This window comes from Triticum aestivum, chromosome 7B (genome assembly GCF_018294505.1).
Source record: "Triticum aestivum cultivar Chinese Spring chromosome 7B, IWGSC CS RefSeq v2.1, whole genome shotgun sequence".
In the NCBI taxonomy this organism is placed as follows: Eukaryota; Viridiplantae; Streptophyta; class Magnoliopsida; order Poales; family Poaceae; genus Triticum; species Triticum aestivum.
This window is the reverse complement of record NC_057813.1, coordinates 240,073,731-240,094,208: the sequence shown is the minus strand read 5'-3', so window position 1 is coordinate 240,094,208 and position 20,478 is coordinate 240,073,731.

Here is a 20,478-nt window from a genome sequence, read left to right as displayed (position 1 = left end):
CCGAGGTCGTTGGGGCTTCACCAACGGTCTCGTCCACCGCATCGTAGCGCTCCACTGCTACTCAAGATCTGCATCCGTGCGCGGCCAGCCAACGCCAGCGCATCACCCTCAACGGCTCTGAAGTGACCCGCACTCTAGCTAGGCGAGCATGCCCAAACGCCGGCCCAAACTAGGTATCCACACATCACTCCCTTGTGCACTGTTCCGACGATGTTTGGATATCCTTTCACTGCTCTCTTAGCTTACACGCCTATGCAACTCTGACTTTAACTCTTATTTCTTCTGGAGAAATCATCTGAAACAAGCAAATCCATTTTTTAGCGAAGCATGACGGGGCTACGGGATCTGGTACACATCCTGCACACCCGTATAACCTTGTAAGTATCTGTCCTCCTGTACAACATCGAGGTCGATTCCTCTTATTTGATCAACCATTCGCCATGTCAAAAATGCAGAGGAGGATGCAAGGAGCACAAGGCCTGCACATCTAAGCAAGTGGTAACATGGACTTGTACATGGAACATCCCAAGCGCAAGCAGAGCTGCAGCGAGCCTGTACAATGAGCTACAGTAAGTCCCTGCATTTCATTTAATTCGTACTGGCATTCATGTATGATTTGTGTGTAGTGGCTGATCCACGAATTCAAGTTACCAGGGGCGAACATTTAACTTAAAAAATACGAAGGCACTTGCACTCTGGAAATCAACATAACTTGAGAAATGTGAAGCTACATGCACTTTGAAAACCAGCTAATGATCCAAAGTAGTTCAGATTATAAACACTAAATGATGCAAGCACCAAAAAACACAAAATGCAACATGGTGTACAAGGACTACAAACATGGTCTGTACCTGCCTGAATTATTCGTTCTCTGGCTGAAAATATCGAAGTGTAATTGCACATATAACCAGTGCGCAAACTGCATATCAATATATCTATCCTGCACAAGTATGCCAATAGTTTCAAACAACAGATTAGAAAAGTATTTATGCTATGTTGTCATGATATGGGGACTTTCTGGTAGATGGCCTCGATGTTTCCTCAAGCTATGAAAATGCACTATAATTTGCTTGTCATCAATGCCTGCAAATCTCTGTCTCTCTGAACATAGTAGATCATCATTAGACACTAAATCCTTCAATGAGCTTGCAAAATGATTGCATTAGATCCCTCATTAGACACTATATGTTCATCACCAGGAGCATGTAAAATGTTTGCATCAAATCCTTCATTAGCAGTCTGTTCATTAGACACTTCAGGCTCAAGAACAACATGAGCTTGTATGTTTGCACTGGAAACTTGATTAGATACATCAGATTCAGTCAGTTCAGTATTGATTGGGGGAGTTATAAAATAAGTAGAAATTGGTTTCATTTTCTCATAGATTCCCTACATACAAGCAGTTTTACAACACCGTCAGGTTTAACTATTAGCCAGAAATTGAAGAGTTGAATTAGATATAATCAGGGATGTGATGTACCTGCTCGTTGCGCATGCTACTCTTGCAAGTTGCGACTGTCCGTTTGGGCAAGCTCGATGCCATGCTTGTGCTGCCGCCGCTGCCTCCCACACAGGCTACACCCAGGGTTGGATCTTCATCTTCTTGTCCTTCCGTTCGCTTGAAGCCTGGCGGCCGCCCTCCAACGAGGGCGCGAGGAAGTGATGTGTCAGTCTGTCCAGTGGCGGCTAGGTTAGGAGCAAACCAGACTGGAGGCTGGAGCGAATGAATTGGGATTTTTCCTGCTGTCGATCGATATGGGAGGCGCTCGTTTGGGCCGCGAGCCTGCTATAGGGCCTGCCTTGCACTTATGTTATTGGCCCATCCAAATTGAAACATTTTTCTTCATTTTTTACATTGCCTGCTCGTGCGTTGGGACGAACAAAACTAGCGTGGGCCAACCTGGACGACTCAAACTAGGTGCACACTTTCCAGCCACCTGAGGCGGCCGCCCATACCAGCCCCTATGGTGGCGTCGCCCCTTTTTGCGTGTATGATTGGATAATGAAAAATATTCCAGTGGCGCTTTTGATTTACCCACAGAATGGTTGAATTGCTTGTTTCTATGAACTGAGTTCGCCAATAATGTGAAGGATGCCAGTATTTTCATCCTATTGTAGATTGCTTAGATCTCGATATGCCAAAAGTAATCGCATGAAATATACAGTAAAAGCCAGTGTGATGTGTTTGGCTACAACTAGTCTGACTACATGTCGTCATATAACATATCAAGGATGCACCATCTTACCAGATTAACCATTTGACTTACCCATGCAGTGTGGGAAGAAAGAAGTATTGGGACTGCGTATCCAAGCAATTGATGCCATGGACTCCTTTGTACAACCTTGTAAGCGAAAAAGAAGTTGCAGTGTGCCTGTACAAAGAACTAGCATAAGTTCAGTTACCCGCTTCTCGGAATTTTAGTTAGCCACTTATTGCAAAATTGTTCAATTACGTTGCTTGGCTTAATTTAGTTTGCTACTGATTACATAATGGCACAGCCTGTTAATCATATTGTAGACTGTGCATATCTATGTGTTTGATACTTACTGTTAAGAATTACCTGTTTGCCTTAACTTAAATATCTACTTGTTTGTTTAACTGCTTTGCTGCTGCAACAGCGGGTTACAATGATGTTAATAACTACTCCCTCCGTCCCATAATATAGGACGTTTTTTGACACTAGCATAGTGTTAAAAAACGTCTTACATTATGGGACGGAGGGAGTACTTTTCAGCATCCAATTGAAACTCTTTAATTCCTTGTTTGTTTAACTGGTTTGCTGTTATAACTCCCAGTTGAGATGTTTTGCTAACTTCAACTTTTCTGAATCCAATCGTAACTTTAATGGCAAAACAGGTTAGCCCAAGATCAAAGAGCGAGGTCCCCATGGACGTTGCATCATCCCACAGTAGTGGCACCGGCCCAATCGTGCATTATGAATTGCCAACTGCTGATGCTCTAGAGGCTAAACTTGTGGTAGAAAGAGATTCTGCTTCTGCACTTAGAGATGAAGTTGACATGTTGAGGAAGCAAACAGCACAATCACAAGCAGTACTCAAGACAACCATTAAATATTTGGTGGATTTCAAAACGAAGCAAGCTGAGACTGACCAGATTGTTAAGGTCCTGAAGGAAAAAAGGAAATTAAATTCCTATTTGGTAAATCATAGGTGAAATGTTCTTTCCATAGTTGAATAACCTTTGTGTTGTCTGTTCATGTAATCAATCAAACCATTTGTTTTAGAGATCATGTAATAATTTTTTTTTTGTTTTTTGGTTTGTAATTTTATTTGAGTACAAGTCTGTATTAATTGATAAGACTCGGAGACATTTCATTTGGATTGCTGTGCCAGACCTACAAATATGCCAATCGGGCTGAATGTGCATTCAGCAATAGTAGTAGTATAGATGGACCATGGCATGCATCGGAAAGGGCCAAGATGCTGGCTAAAAAAAAGATGTTGTTGTAGCAAAAAAAAAGTACAGCGGCCTGGCTTATGTATGTTAGTTGATATTATTGATCCATATACTGTATAAGTGTCTATATGTCTATTAGTTCTATACATTCTTGGTTGATTGACTCGGTATTTGAATCTTGATACATCGCTTGTGTACATGTCTAAATGGGAGTACACATTATGCTGTGTGTGACATTTGAGTTGGACATGAAGTGTTCCAAATATTCGAATTCACCTTAAACTGGATACTAGTTTCTAAATTTGAGTATCAGCATTTGTAAACCATATTCATATATGACAGTGGAATACATCTTTGTCGTCCTTTTGAAGATATATAAAAACACATAGAACGATTTATAAAGATTCATATAGGAATACAAAATGGATTTGAATTTAGTTGCCAGGGTAAACATGGATGCTTATTGTCCCAAATTCGAAAGAAGCTGCAAAATGTCCACTCCCACGTCGGCTGCCCGAAGCCAAGTGTTTGGGAGATGGAAATTACTGTCTACCCATTACACGGACAATCCATCGGCCCGATTTCCACTGCTCTAAATAGGGGTAGGTTAGTAACTTCAATTAGACGTGACACGACCGCCTCTGAGCCCATTCCAACACGGTGGGCATCAAACATGGGCGGCAAAACATATTTGATCCAAGCTCATCCGAAAGACCTCTGTTTCTCCCTCCATTCCCCATTCATACACGGTGGGCGGCAAAAAAACTCGACTCGGCCGAAATCGACGTAGGCAAATATTTTCAATAGGGGCAGGTTTGTAACTTCACTCAGACGTGACACAACCGCCCGACCTGTCAGCCCTGTTCATACACCGTGGGTGCCAACCATGGGCGCCAACCACCCTCTCCTCGCCTGAAATCGCTCTGGGCAAATATTGGCGAGATGCGAGATTACCGTCCTATCCCCAACCGACGAGACGTCCAAATTTTAAACGGGGGCTAAGTTCGTAACTTTCCCATATTTCAGACAGGCGCGTCCCAAAAACATGGTTCCCCCTACCTCTCCCTCCATTTTCCCATTCATACACCGTCCGCGCTAGAACACCCCATCCCCACACCAGCCTCCGTCCGCCACCCCATCCATCGTCGTCGTCATCCACCACATCCATCGCCAGCGTCCTCCACCATGCCGGAGCGCCTACCAAGACCGCGTCGTCCACTGCTAGAGATGGACGTTTCTCATCCACGGCGACCGACCAATAGCCTTGCATCGCGTCCTCTCACTTCATCGGCACCGTCGTCCTCTTTGCCGGGGCCGCTCACACGACCTTCTCTTCCACCGCAACGGGACTTATCCCCCGATGCACCCGTCTACCGTCGCAGATCTGCTTCAACACCACCGACAGCCATCGCACCCGCGATGCCTACACGGCGCCGCAAGAGAGGTGGTACTTCATATCTCCTCAACTTTTTGATCTCAACCAGAAAATAGATCTTAACTTGGTTACTCTACTTTCTTTCCAGCTCTTAGAATTTAGTTCTTAGTTTGAAGCAAACAATGGATGCTAAATATCATTTCTCCGGTTTGCAGCTTCAAATCTGCCATGGCACAGCCATAATACGATTTTATTGATCATGCTTAGGGTTTAATTGATCATGTTGGTTACGTGGTGGTTTCTTTAATAGAAATCGGAGGGAAACCCTCTTTTGCTAAAAAATATATGCTTAGAGTTTCCCCCTTTTATGATCACTATACGATCAGAATACGTGCTTCGTGTCATAATAACACTGCTCCACGCATCAAGCTAAACAAGCTTAGATGTTCAAATACGAATCTGATATTATTAAAACAGAGTTGTTTAATTGGTGAGCTAAATGTTCCTAAATTAGTTTCGAAAATGCATGTTTGCCGCTTGGGTGTGTATCTCTACAGGGTGCCCACGGTGGGCCGGCCCACCCTGGGATTTTGGGTTGTCCCAGGCCCCGATTCCCCTCTGTTCTGCTGTGCGCTTCCGATCTCTACTCGCCCCCAGCCGCCTGCCTCGCCGGCGACTTGCCGTCCCCGGATGGCATGACTCTAGGAGGAGACACCGGACTAACAGGAGGCCAGGACTAACATTAGGGTTTGTTGTGTGCTCAGTGCTACCTACACTTAATGGTTCAGATGTATTTCGGTAATCTTTAGTACCTCTAAAGTTCACAGGGTTTTCAAAATTCCGGCCCTCGGAACAGAAACTAGTCATTTTGGATTGTTGGTCGTAGTGACATTGACCCAGATTACTACTGCAAGCCAGGTTTGTTGACAATTTTACTTGTCTTTCTTACTCATTCGATATAATATCCAATTATTCATGTCGATTAGTTGCAAACAATAAGTGCTAGACAAACTTCTTCATTCATATTTTGGACGGTCTCTTACTGGAGTTACAATTCTGCATACTTGTCCTAATAAGCTCACAAGTAAATGATTGATTCACTACATCTATGCTTGCCTTGTCATATTTGTTGTCAATATTCTTTTAGGGTGGACCACCCTGTTTCTAAATACTGGAACTGTAGACCTAAGTGAATAGTATTTCTCTATGTGATCTCTTCCATCATGTGTGGGTAACGAACACTGCATTGTATAGAAAGAAAGTGTCATTTCCAGCTTTTACATAGGTTTCGATCTTTTACATGGAATACAACCTGCCTACTTGCTTTGTGTCGCACTACCAACACTCCACCCTTGAAGCTAAACATTACGCCACTCATAATTGCTTAGTTTATTTGTTCAAATACGAATTTCATATGATTCTAATGTTCCTACTTTAGTTTTGAAATGTGTGCCTGCCTGTTATAGAGACATAAGGGGTTTGCATTTCTGTGTGTGGTCTGGTCAGCACAGTTGGGGAGGTGAACTTTGGATATGCATGGGTTTATAGGGAGACACTCTCCGAGTTGAATCCGCAATGCATTCCATAGATAATCTGACTACTTTTTATGTTTTCATGAATCTCAGATTCTGAACAGCATCATAATTATTATGAGCTTGCGCGCATGAAAAGAATAAAGCAGAACAATGCCATGGCTGTCAAACTTGGCATTAAGGGACTGAAATCAAGTCTGGATGCAATGCAATGCAAACGCTCTCCACCTACAGATTCATGCTCAGAATATGATCCTAACAGTGATTCTGAGCTAGAGGGAGACCTAAGTCAATGTAGCTCCCTAGTGGAGGAGTCAGAGGAAGATGCCCTATCTTATTCACCCATCAAGGTACTTGCTCTAACTTTCCAAGGTTACATTGCTTGCATATATCTTGCAACTGATGCTTTGCATTGCTTCTACTTTGTTGAACTGCCATTAGCTTAGTTTACACATCGTGTATGTGAATACGCCCTGCCTATCCATTTTCAGTACATATTCCATCTGTCATCATACCATATTTATCCATTCAAATGCTATTCTTGGGTATCAGACGTTCAAAAGGAGAGGGCAATTGCTGATCGTGGAGGAGCACAAGCAAAGTATTTGGAAAAGGTAGTGGCACCTGATAAATCAAATAGCCCATTAGGTGTAGTTGCAATATCACCTGACCCACAAAATACCCCAACTCTAGCAGACTCTATCCCTACTACACTGGACATTTCTGATGCCCCAACTCAGCAGACCCCAACTGCAGCAAACAGTATGATTATGCCAGTTGACATAGCACCAGTTGTATGATGCAAAACCCCCATTCCAGCAAAGAGTACACCAAATCCAGTTGCCAAATCCCTTTTCGAACCAGAGAGAGCCCCAATTGCAGCAAATAGGACCCCTGTTCCATTTCTTCCCAGTTTAGAAGACGAAGCTTATGTTGTCGTCAGGAACTTTGTGCGCATCTTTCCTTCATGGAAAGATTATACCGCAGACACAGAACAATTTCCAGTCTTCCTCTGCAACTTACGCGTAAGTAATGTACTTGTTATTCATGGTCATTACTGCATATGTTTCTGCTGACAGAAGACACAAGATTTCATTCTTTTAAATAGGCAAGGAGCAAACTGGATTGTGATGATGAGCAAGAGTTGGTTGCGCTTTTCAAGCACTCGTTGATGAAGTATCGTTCCTACCTAAGGCAAGCGCACTTCGATGGCAAGCCTCTGAACGAAATTTCTATAAAGTCTCCGGTGCTACATTTATCCGACGGTGACTGGAATAATCTTGTTACACATTGGTCTCAGCTGCAGCGTAAGGTACTGTCTATGATATCACATCACAATTTGAACCACATTTCTGCATTTGCCTTAATGTCTCACTTGTACGAAAACTGTTAACAGAAGAACATTCGTTCTCAAGGGACCACAGAATCTCACAACTATACAGCACACTGCATTGCTCTCGTGAGTACCTCTTGCCCTGTATGACCATACTTACTTACATAGTTGTTTGATTATGTAGCATCACTGCACATGTTAGCCTCGTAATCGCCCATTTGGTGGACATTATAAGATCCGTATAGACTCTTACACAAATTTAGAATCAACCCAATGCTTTTGAAGAGGTTTAGCTCTGCAGTCCTCTTGTAAGGACTGAACGTGGTCTATCACTGTACTTACATTAACAGCTACTCTCTCCATCCCATAATATAAGAATGTTTTGTACAGTACACCAGTGTTCAAAACACTCTTGTATTATGGGAAGAGGGATTGGTTCATTTTGTAGCATTCTGCATCTTATCTCCCTCGCCCACCATTTACTAAAAGAGATCAGATCTATATTTAATCTTACCAACAAGTGAATACACAGACAATGCCAGTGCAGAAGTGTAGCCTATTGCTCTTGTCAGTACATTTTGTCCTGTAACGCTTGTACTTCCAGGGATTGGTAGTTGATTATGTAGCATCAATCTGCATCTTATCTTCATTATCCTCTATCCCTTCCAGTATTATCATATCTATAATTACTCTCTACAAAATGTAGAGTACATGCAATGCTTATGAAGAAGACTATGTGCTGAAATTCTTGAGTTATCCTTCCCTTGACATGGAGAAGGGCATTATAAAGCCGGTGTTAACTGTTAATGTAAGTCAGTCCTTCTAAAGCCTTTATCCTCAACTGCTGTTTAATTTGCTCATACTCCCTATCGTTTACTGCTGTTTAGTTTGCTGTTTCTACCAAAATGCATGTTCGTAAGAACCGTAAGTTCTAAGTTTTACTTGTAAAACCAAATTTCTTATTCATACCATGCACATTACTTAATACTCCCTATATGTATGCTTGGTTTTGTGGATCTATAATCCAGTGTGTGGTGAAGCAGCCCACGTTTGCACCTTGTCATCTCCTGTTTTATCTTACTGATGCGGCTGATGATATGAACAACATGCCATGCACATTATCCAAAATAGATACAATGATTTTCTTTGCCCTTCATCTATGCTTGTTATGTTGACATGGTAATCCAGTAGTGTGGTGAAGCTCCCCGCATTATGAACAATGCCAAATTATGCTATTGATATTTTGAACTTACTCTTTATTTTCTAATTTGAAATTGGATAGAATTGACAGAACCGTTATCATCTTTGTTTATACACGTGGAAAACCTGTCATCTCTCTGCTTTGTTTCAGGGTGATATGCCTGATGGCATGCACAAGTCTGCTGAAGGCTGTGAGACAAACCCAACATATATTGCAGCAAAGAAGGCAAAACATCTTGAAGATAGTGAGACAACCCCAAAGTCTTGTCTTGATGCAGTGTTCAAGTTACTTGAGACTAACAGCCAGACAAGCTCACAGAATTCTTTGTCTGAATCAGTTCGACTTCTTCAGTCCCAAGTTCTAGCAGAAAGGCATTCTGCAACTCAACTTCGACTTGAAGTCCTATCTCTAAGAAAGATTGCGGAGAACACCAATGAGAACCTCATCGCTAAACAGCTACACCTGGAAGCTATGACCGACATGCTAGGCCGGTCTCACAGCCTTGCTCAGCAGCTTGCGCAGCAGTTCCCCCGCAAGGCTAACCTTTCTTGAACTGTCTTGGAAGTGGTCTCGGTTCAGTATTATTTTGTTACGCTGCAATGGTGCCCAGTTTTTGTAATCTGCTTCTTCGTTGTGCTTTATGATTACTGGTGGCGAACTTCGATGCCCAGTGGATGTAATATACCTTAAATCCTTTATTGTATAGTGTAGGTTTATTCTTAGTTACTATGCCGTAATTTCTTTATTGTGTAGACTAGGTTTGTTCTTAATTCCTACTAGTTACTGCCATCATTCGCTATCTGAAAAAAAAATTAGATGTAGTCGACCGGGCCAAAACATTCGATAACGGTCCACAATTGGCCGGCCTGCGTCTTTCTGGGGCCCGAATGATTGGGGCCTTCACACATTGCGCCAGGCCCAAACTTACACCCACCTATATTTTAGTTGGGCCTTTTGTCGACCCAGCGCTTAGTTTGGCCCAGGTAGCATTGGGCCATTAACAGGCTGAATATTGTACTGGCCTGTTACGGCCGAGATGAAGCCACGGGCCTTTAGCAGGCCAAAATGCATGTTGGGCCTCAGTTTTCACTAGTCGTCCACGGGCCTTCAGCAGGCCGAAATGTAGACCTGGCCATTATGGGCCCAGTTAGCTCACGGGCCGTTACCAGGCCGAAACATATCTCGGGCCTTAGTTGGCCCACTGATATCATGGGCCTTTAAGAGGCCGAAAGCTTAGTACAGGCATCAACGGGCCGAATTACGCGACAGGCCTTTAACAGGCCCAAAGTCACGTTGGGCTTAACTGTTGCCACCTTTAGCACGGGCCGTTAGTGGGCCCGATGTCCCGTCGGACCATATATGGCCCATGGGCAGCACGGGCCATTCCCAGGCCGAAAGTCACACCGGGCTGAAATGGGCCCATGTCTACATCAGGCCTCTAACAGGCCGAAAGTCACTGGGCTGTAGTTGGGCCCGAATATTCGGCGAACAATTAACGGGCCAGATCTGGCTTCGTGCCGCAAATGGGCCCAAATATTGGGCAAACAATTAATGGGCCAGATCTGGCTTCGGGCCGTAAATGGGCCCAAATATTGGGCAAACAATTAACGGGCCAGATCTGGTTTCGGGCTGTAAATGGACCTTTATTAAGCAGGCCGTTATTGGGCTGGCCCACTAGTACCTGATTAAGTTCTACGGGCCTTTGACTGGGTCAGCCTTTTTAACCTATTTGGGACTCTGTTGGGCCCAGCCACGTGTCAACGTACCATAGGCATGTCTCCTCCAATGGACGAGTGACATCTGTCCCACTGACGAGCTGACAGGTGTTCCTTTCGGCCAATCAGAATTTTACACGTGGAAATTTCCCATTGGTCGGGGCTGTTAACGGGTTATCGGATCCAAAATCTGACCCGATAGCTTAACGGCGTTCCGTTATGGTGGATGCCACGTGTCGGTCACCCTTGACGAAAGCACTTCTGTGACGCACGATTTATCGTCATGGAAGTGGACACTTCCGTGATGATAATTTTGGTAATGTCATGGAACACTTCTATGACAGCACAGGTATGACTATCTTGATTCTGTCATAAATTTGTCATGGATGTACATGCATGACAAAAACGCGACCTACTGTGACAAACACGTATCATCACGGAAGTGTATTTTTTTTGTAGTGATGCTCCTTCTTGATTTCTACCTCCACAGCCTTTAGCATTGCAAAGAGCTCGGGAATAGTCTTCTCCATCCCTTGCATATTGTAGTTCATCATGAAGCCTTTGTAGCAAGGTGGCAGTGATTGAAGAACTCTTTCAATGATGCAATCATCTGGAAGATTAACTCCCAGATGAGTCAAGTGGTTATGGTATCCAGACATTCTGAGTATGTGCTCACTAACAGAACTGTTCTCCTCCATCTTGCAGCTATAGAACTTGTTGGAGACTTCATATCTCTCAACTCGGGCATTTTCTTGAAATATTAACTTCAACTCATGGAACATCTCATATGCTCCATGACGTTCAAAACATCTTTGAAGTCCCGATTCTAATCCATAAAGCATGGCACACTGAACTAACAAGTAGTCATCAACATGCGACTGCCAGGCATTCACAATGTCTGCAGTTGCTGGGGCAAGTGGTACACCTAGCGGTGCATCAAGGACATAATTCTTCTTTGCAGCAATGAGGATAATCCTCAAGTTAAGGACCCAATCCGTGTAGTTGCTACCATCATCTTTCAACTTAGCTTTCTCTAGGAACACATTAAAATTCAAGGGAATGGTAGAACGGGCCATAGATATGCAAAAACTATCAGGACTAAGTTCATGATAAATTAAGTTCAATTAATCATATTACTTAAGAACTACCACTTAGATAGACATCCCTCAAGTCATTTAAATGATACGTGATCCAAATCAACTAAACCATGTTCGATCATCACGTGAGATGGAGTAGTCATCAATGGTGAACATCTCTATGTTGATCATATCCACTATATGATTCACGTTCGACCTTTCGGTCTCCAGTGTTCCGAGGCCATGTCTGTACATGCTAGGCTCATCAAGTTTAACCCGAGTATTCTGCATGTGCAAAACTGGCTTGCACCCGTTGTATTAGAACGTAGAGCTTATCACACCCGATCATCACGTGGTGTCTCAGCACGAAGAACTTTCGCAACAGTGCATACTCGGGAGAACACTTATACCTTGAAATTTAGTTAAGGGATCATCTTATAATGCTACCGCCGTACTAAGCAAAATAAGATGCAAAAAGGTAAACATCACATGCAATCAAAATATGTGACATGATATGGCCATCATCATCTTGTACTTTTGATCTCCATCGCCAAAGCAACGTCATGATCTCCATTGTCACCGGCTTGACACCTTGATCTCCATCGTAGCGCCGTGGTTGTATCGCCAACTATTGCTTCTACGACTATCGCTACCACTTAGTGATAAAGTAAAGCAATTACATGGCGTTTGTATTACATACAATAAAGCGACAACCATAAGGCTCCTGCCAGTTGCCGATAACTTTTACAAAACATGATCATCTCATACAACAACGTATATCACATCATGTCTTGATCATATCACATCACAACATGCCCTGCAAAAACAAGTTAGACGTCCTCTACTTTGTTGTTGCAAGTTTTACGTGGTTGCTACGGGATTCTAGCAAGAACCGTACTTACCGACGGCACAAAAACCACAATGGTGATTTATCAAGTTTGTTGTTTTAACCTTCACAAGGACCGACCGCAGTCAAATTCGATTCAACTAAAGTTGGAGAAATAGACACCCGCCAGCCACCTTTATGCAAAATTAGTTGCATGTCTGTCGGTGGAACCGGTCTCACGAACGTGGTCATGTAAGGTTGGTCTGGGCCGCTTCATCCAACAATACCATCGAATCAAGATAAGACATTTGTGGTAAGGAGTATGACGATCACCGCCCACAACTCTTTGTGTTTTACTCGTGCATATCATCTACGCATAGACCTGGCTCAGATGCCACTGATGGGAAACGTAGCATGCCATTTCAAAAAAAATCCTATGCTCACGCAAGATCTATCTAGGAGATGCATAGCAATGAGAGGGAGAGAGTCTGTCCACGTACCCTCGTAGACCGAAAGCGGAAGCGTTTGTTTAACGCAGTTGATGTAGTCGAACGTCTACTCGTTCCGACCGATCGAGTACCGAACGTACGTCACCTCCGAGTTCTGCACACGTTCAGCGTGATGACATCCCTCGAGCTCTTGATCCAACAGAGGGTTGAAGGAGTAGATTAGTTCCGTCAGCACGACGGTGTGGTGACGGTGATGGTGATGTGATTTTCGCGCAGGGCTTTGTCTAAGCACTGCGAGAATATGACCAGAGGCGTAAACTGTGGAGGGGCACGCTGCACACGGCTTGGAGGAATTGGTGTTTCTCATAGGGGCGCCCCCCATATATAAAGGAGGGAGGGAGAGGAGGACGGCCTAGGCGCACCCCAAGTGGGGGGGTCCCACTTGGACTCCTAGTGGGATTCGGCCCCCTTCCTTTTTTCGGAGGGGGGAAGGGGGAAGGAGTAGGAGAAGGAGAAGGAAAGGGGGGGCACCGCCCCCACCCCTTGTCCAATTCGGTTTCCCCTTGGTGGGGGGAGCGCCAGACCCTTGTGGGCTGGTGTGCCTCCCTCATATGGCCCATATCTTTCCCCGGGGGGTTCTGGTAACCCCTCCGGTACTCCGGTATGTACCCGATACACACCGGAGCCCTTCCGGCGTCTGAATACTACCTTCCAATATATCAATCTTTACCTCCCGACCATTTTGAGACTCCTCGTCATGTCCATGATCACATCCGGGACTCCTAACAACCTTCGGTCACCAAAACACATAACTCATATAATACATATTGTCATCGAACGTTAAGCGTGCGGACCCTACGTGTTCGAGAACTATGTAGACATGACCAAGACACCTCTTCGATCAATAACCGATAGCGGACCCTGGATGCTCATATTGGTTCCACATATTCTACGAAGATTTTTATCGATCGAACTGCTATGTCAACATACGTTATTCCCTTTGTCATCGGTATGTTACTTGCCCGAGATTCGATCGTCGGTATCTTCATACCTAGTTCAATCTCGTTACCAGCAAGTCTCTTTACTCATTCCCTAATGCATCATCCCGCAACTAACTCATTAGTCGTATTGCTTGCAAGGATTCATATGATGTGCATTACTGAGAGGGCCCATAGATACCTCTCCGATACTCGGAGTGACAAATCCTAATCTCGATCTATGCCAACCCAACAAACACCTTCAGAGATACCTGTAGAGAACCTTTATAATCACCCAGTTACATTGTGACGTTTGATAGCACACAAGGCATTCCTCCGGTGTCCGGGAGTTGCATAATCTCATAGTCGGAGGAATATGTATTTGACATGAAGGAAGCAGTAGAAATAAAACTAAACGATCATTATGCTAATCTAACGGATGGGTCTTGTACATCACATCATTCTCCTAATGATGTAATCCCGTTCATAAAATGACAACACATGTCCATGGCTAGGAAACTTAACAATCTTTGATCAACGAGCAAGTCAAGTAGAGGCATACTAGGGAAACGGTGTTTTGTCTATGTATTCACACATGTATCAAGTTTCCGGTTAATACAATTATAGCATGAATAATAAACATTTATCATGAATAAGGAAATATAAAATAACAACTTTATTATTGCCTCTAGGGCATATTTCCTTCAGCTAGTTCTCACGATGTCGCTTCATTGTGACGAGGAGTCTATACGCTGACGAACTGAGAAATAGCCCTTACGCTCCGAGTTCCAAGCCCAAAATTCGTCAATGCTCCTTGTGCAAACAGGTATTCTCAATATCTCCTCACCATCTACTGGTAAAAATATACTCCGAATCAGCGGCTCGTCCGAAGAGGCAGTCGCCGGTGTGAGAAGCTCCGAAATCAATTGGGGTGGGTTTTGCACAACTGAAATAACGGGTCCGAGTGACGCCTTCTTGGAAATTCAGTTGTCTTCTCATATATGTGTTGAAAATTCATTGCATATCCTCCTGATTATGTGTTGCTTCAGTATATCTCTCCCTTCCAGAATTGCAAGCCAAATCTATGATGGCCTAGGACCAAGCTCACCCGTGAGAATCGAGCCTTCTAGGAAGTTACCGCTTTCAGAATCCTAGCGCTCATGGATGATGGTTCTTGCAAGATGCTCCATGATTGCCTCGCGAGGCCCTGAATCCAATCCACCTTTATGATTGGGTTTTGTCAATGAATCCATGAGACCCAAGCCACCTTAATTTCCCCTTGCTTACTGCCCTAGCAAAACTTCTAAATAATTGAATTTAAGTGCTCGCATAAACCTCGCGGAAGCTTGAAACAAGCGATTGAGTAGACAAGAATGGCCTAGCAAACTAATTTGAGCAAAACATCTTTGCCACGTTCTGATGTCTACTACACAACCTTCTTCTTGTAGACGTTGTTGGGCCTCCAAGTGCAGAGGTTTGTAGGACAGTAGCAAATTTCCCCCAAGTGGATGACCTAAGGTTTATCAATCCGTGGGAGGCGTAGGATGAAGATGATTTCTCTCAAGCAACCCTGCAACCAAATAACAAAGAGTCTCTTGTGTCCCCAACACACCCAATACAATGCTAAATTGTATAGGTGCACTAGTTCGGCGAAGAGATGGTGATACAAGTGCAATATGGATGGTAGATATAGGTTTTTGTAATCTGAAATTATAAAAACAGCAAGGTAACTAATGATAAAAGTGAGCATAAACGGTATTGCAATGCTAGGAAACAAGGCCTAAGGTTCATACTTTCACTAGTGCAAGTTCTCTCAACAATAATAACATACTTAGATCATATAACAATCCCTCAACATGCAACAAAGAGTCACTCCAAAGTAACTAATAGTGGAGAACAAATGAAGAGATTATGGTAGGGTACGAAACCACCTCAAAGTTATCCTTTCTGTTCTATCTATTCAAGAGTCCGTAGTAAAATAACACGAAGATATTCTTTCCGTTCGATCTATCATAGAGTTCGTACTAGAATAACACCTTAAGACACAAATCAACCAAAACCCTAATGTCAACTAGATACTACATTTTCACCTCAAGTATCCATGGGTATGATTATACGATATGCATCACACAATCTTAGATTCATCTATTCAACCAACACAAAATACTTCAAAGAGTGCCCCATAGTTTCTACCGGAGAGTCAAGATGAAAACGTGTGCCAACCCCTATGCATAAGTTCACAAGGTGAACCCGCAAGTTGATCACCAAAACATACATCAAGTGGATCACATGAATATCCCATTGTCATCACAGATAAGCACGACAAGACATACATCAAGTGTTCTCAAATCCTTAAAGACTCAATCCGACAAAACAACTTCAAGGGGAAAACTCAATTCATCACAAGAGAGTAGAGGGGGAGAAACATCATAAGATCCAACTATAATAGCAAAGCTCGCGATACATCGAGATCGTGTCATACAGAGAACACGAGAGAGAGAGAGAGAGAGAGATCAAAGACATAGCTACTGGTACATACCCTCAGCCCCGAGGGTGAACTACTCCCTCCTCGTCATGGAGAGCGCTGGGATGATGAAGATGGCCACTGGTGAGGGATCCCCCCTCCGGCAGGGTGCCGGAACGGGCTCCCGAGAGGTTTTTGGTGGCTACAGAGGCTCGCGGCGGCGGAACTCCCGATCTATTCTGTTGTTTGATGTTTTTAGGGTATATGGAGATATATAGGTGAAAGAAGTCGTCAGGGGAGCCATGAGGGGCCCACGAAGGTGGGGGCGCGCCCAGGGGAGGTGGGCGCGCCTCCCTGCCTCGTGGCCACCTTGAAACTTCCCTTACATGCACTCCAAGTCCCCTGGATTGCTTCCGTTCCAAAAATAACTTTCCCGAAGGTTTCATTCCATTTGGACTCCGTTTGATATTCCTTTTCTTTGAAACACTGAAATAGGCAAGAAAACTTCAATATGGGCTAGGCCTCCGGTTAATAGGTTAGTCCCAAAAATAATATAAAAGTGTATAATAAAGCCCGTAAACATCCAAAACAGATAATATAATAGCATGAATGCTTCATAAATTATAGATACGTTGGAGACGTATCACGTTCAGATAAATACTTGCCTGTCCATCCTTTAACCTTCTCACATATACGGTCACTAAGATACTTAAAAGTCCCTTTTTTGGAATGCCCACATCCGTTGGCATCCTCAGATATCTGCTACTTAAAGATTCATTAGGAACTCTTAATGTACCTTTGACCGCATCACGCACGATCTAAGGGCATCCCTTGCTAAAAAATATGGATGATTTATCACAGTTTATCTTCTATCTCGACGCCCTGTAATAAGTCCCCAATAGATTGGAAACCTCCTCTACTCCATTAACGTTTGCCTTGGAAAGCAATAGGTTGTAATCTATGGATAAAAGGTGATTCATCGATGGTGTTGATGATGCCACCTTGATAACCCAAAGTAAGATGACTGCGGCTGAGATTTAAGGAGGCACGAAAGGCCCTCTATTGCTATCAAGAAAAGGTATGGAGAGATAGGATCTCTCTGTGTGATCCCCCTTGAGGATTTCAATACTTCTAGCTTGCTTCCAATCATAAGGACAGAAAAAGATACCGATCTCACCCATTATTGTTGAGATCCATGGTGCACCAAATCCCAGTTTCACCATCATGGCTTCCAGATAACTTTGGTCCAGTCTGTCATATGCCTTCATCATATCCGACTGGAGTGCACAATAGCTATTGATTTTTTGCTCTTCTTCATAAAATGTAAACATTCATAGGAGGAATTATGAATTATATTTTCGGTTATAAGTCTTCCCGGGACAAACGCAATTTGCTCCTTGAAGATAATTTCCGATAAGATCAGCTTTAAATGGTTTGCAAGAACTTTTGAAGCGATCTTATAGAACACACTACATAAGCTGATAACCAAAGGTGAGATAAAAGAGTCAGGTTTAATACCTTTGGGATGACAACTAATATGGTGTCATTTATGCATTCAACTTTGTCCTCTCCCAGAACAATACCAAAAATTGCCTTAACGACCGATGCACCACAAAATCCCAATGTTGCTGAAAGAAGTGTGCATGAAAGTCATTTGGGCCTGATGCTTTTGTGGGACATATGAAAAGATTTTTGAAAAAACTTCTTCCTCGCCATAAGGGGCCAACAATAGTTTGAATCAGCTCTTGGGGCGACGCTCTACTGCGTCTCGCCCGTCCTCTAGGCACCTTGAGGGCGGGGAGTGTGACAATGTACACACTTCCCTTCATTTGTGTTGTGACACTTGAACATGGTCAATCACGTCCTGAATATCTTGAATCCCCTCAATGAATAAAGTTCTTTTAAAAATCCAATGGCAAAGCTTGCATCTCTGTTGGGTAGTTGGTCATTTTGTGCATCTGGCCTTTGGAGATCTTTTGTTAGGTTTTTCATTCGCCTCATCGATGCCCTTAGGTGAAAAAATTGAGTATTTTTGTCACCTTTAGATAACCATTGTAAACGTGAATGTTGGTGCCACATTATTTCTTCCCCTAAGGTAAGGCTTAATGAGCCTATCATTCATCTTGATTTCTGCATGGGACGGCCCCACTATTGTTGGATTGTTTCTTGAAACATCAGGTTCTCTTTTAAGCTTCTTTATTACCCTTGCACACCGCCAAAAGTGCTCTTACTCCAACTTCCCAAATCGGCTGCTAGTGTTGTTAGTCTAGCGCGAATTCCCGTAGCCGTTGGATCGCGACTGTTCAACTGCCATGCATTATCGACGGTCCTCTTTACATCTGCTTGTGTGTCCCACATGGCTTCATACTGAGAATCTCCATTCGACTGTCATGCATCATCAACGGTCCTCTTTACATATGCTTGCATGTCCCACATGACTTCATACTAAAAATCTCTTTCATGCCTTGCCTCGGAGCTTGATGCGTCAATGTTTAAAAGAATGGGGCCAAGGGAAACTGAGCACACCATGGGGCAGATTTGAGAGCTCGATCTAACCTTACCCTAGTAAATGAACCACCTGCAACTTTCTTCTCGAAGGTCCATGGTCTTTCCTGTAAGCCCAGATCAACAAGACAACCCACATCGACGACCTCCCGGAAGCCATGCATTTGTGTCTGACAATGCTGATTAAATACATCGTGCTCCTTAGACCGCAACACATCATTAAAGTTGCTTAAACACAACCATGGAAGATTATGCAAAGTACTTAGATTCTTCATTGTGTCCCAAGTCTGGTGACGTTGATGCGTTTGGGCTTCACCATAGAAGCAAGACAACCACCATGGATCGCCTCCAAGGTCAGAAACTTTCGTATCAACATGGTACTTAGAGTAGTCGAGATACTCTAACTTTATTTCATTATTTCAAAACATAGCTAGGCCTGCTAATTTATCCACACGGACCTTAGTAATTTGGGTCTTGAAAATGCAAAACACTTTAGGGGCAAACTTAACCACGAACTTGCGGAGCTCTCGAATTGTCGCGTCGTTGCCAATACCATGTCAATTTCAATAGAAGATACCCATTAGACCCGGCGGTCTTCCTCGAGGGATGTCACCGATGTTGCCAAGTTATTCATAGTCTTTTTTGCTCTTCCTTCCCTTATTTCTTTAGCCCGGCGCTCCTCCTCTAGGGAGGCCATCGATTCAATTTCTGATGTAGTCGACTTGCTCGGAGAGAGTCCTTACCTCACCTTCTTCCGCTCATTAGGGGGTACATGTGCTGGGGGCGGTGGCATTGGAGCTGAAGGAGAATTGGTAGTACTGTCTTTCTCCTTTGCTAGTACGAGTCATCACAACAACATTATTTACAACCAAAGCATCCAGGTCCAGGTACCTCCTACTCCTAGTCGATACCTTCGCATCATTCCCTTTCACTTCTGGGTCTATAGGTTTTGCGGGGCTTTCAACTGTGTCATCCAAATCATTGTCCTCAAAACACCTGCACCATTAGACTTTTCCTTTTTGGGCACTAAACCTCTAGCACCACCACGGCCTCTGCCACGGTATCTACCCCAGGGGAAGGAGGATCTATGATGCGGAGCATCCTTCCATCATCCCCATGGACTCTACATCAACACATCCAACCCCACAAGGACCTATGACTCGAGCACGCGCAAGAGCTCTTAAAACCGAGGTGACACCACTCCTCTCACAATTCCCTTTCGATTCACATGAGACATGGATACTACCTCAAACGGAAACGCTATGCATACTCAGGCACCAAGGAGTTAACCATGAAGAAGCTAGGAAGCAAGGAGAACCAGAAGCGGAAGACATGCATGAAGACGGAGAGGAAAAGCACCAAGGCCCAGGATGGTCGGGCGATCCGGATGGCGGCCTGGACGACCTGGACAGAGCCCGGACAATCCAGACCCCGGACCGGACGATCCGGCTAAATCACCCCGAAGACACCCGAAGCTCTCACCTGAAGCCGGACCCTGCCCGGACGTCCGGACCACCAGCCGTACATCCGGCCCTGCACCGCCACCAGTCGGGCATCCAGCTCATCCGGGCCTCCACCCGGACCATCCGGACCAGCCCGGATCATCC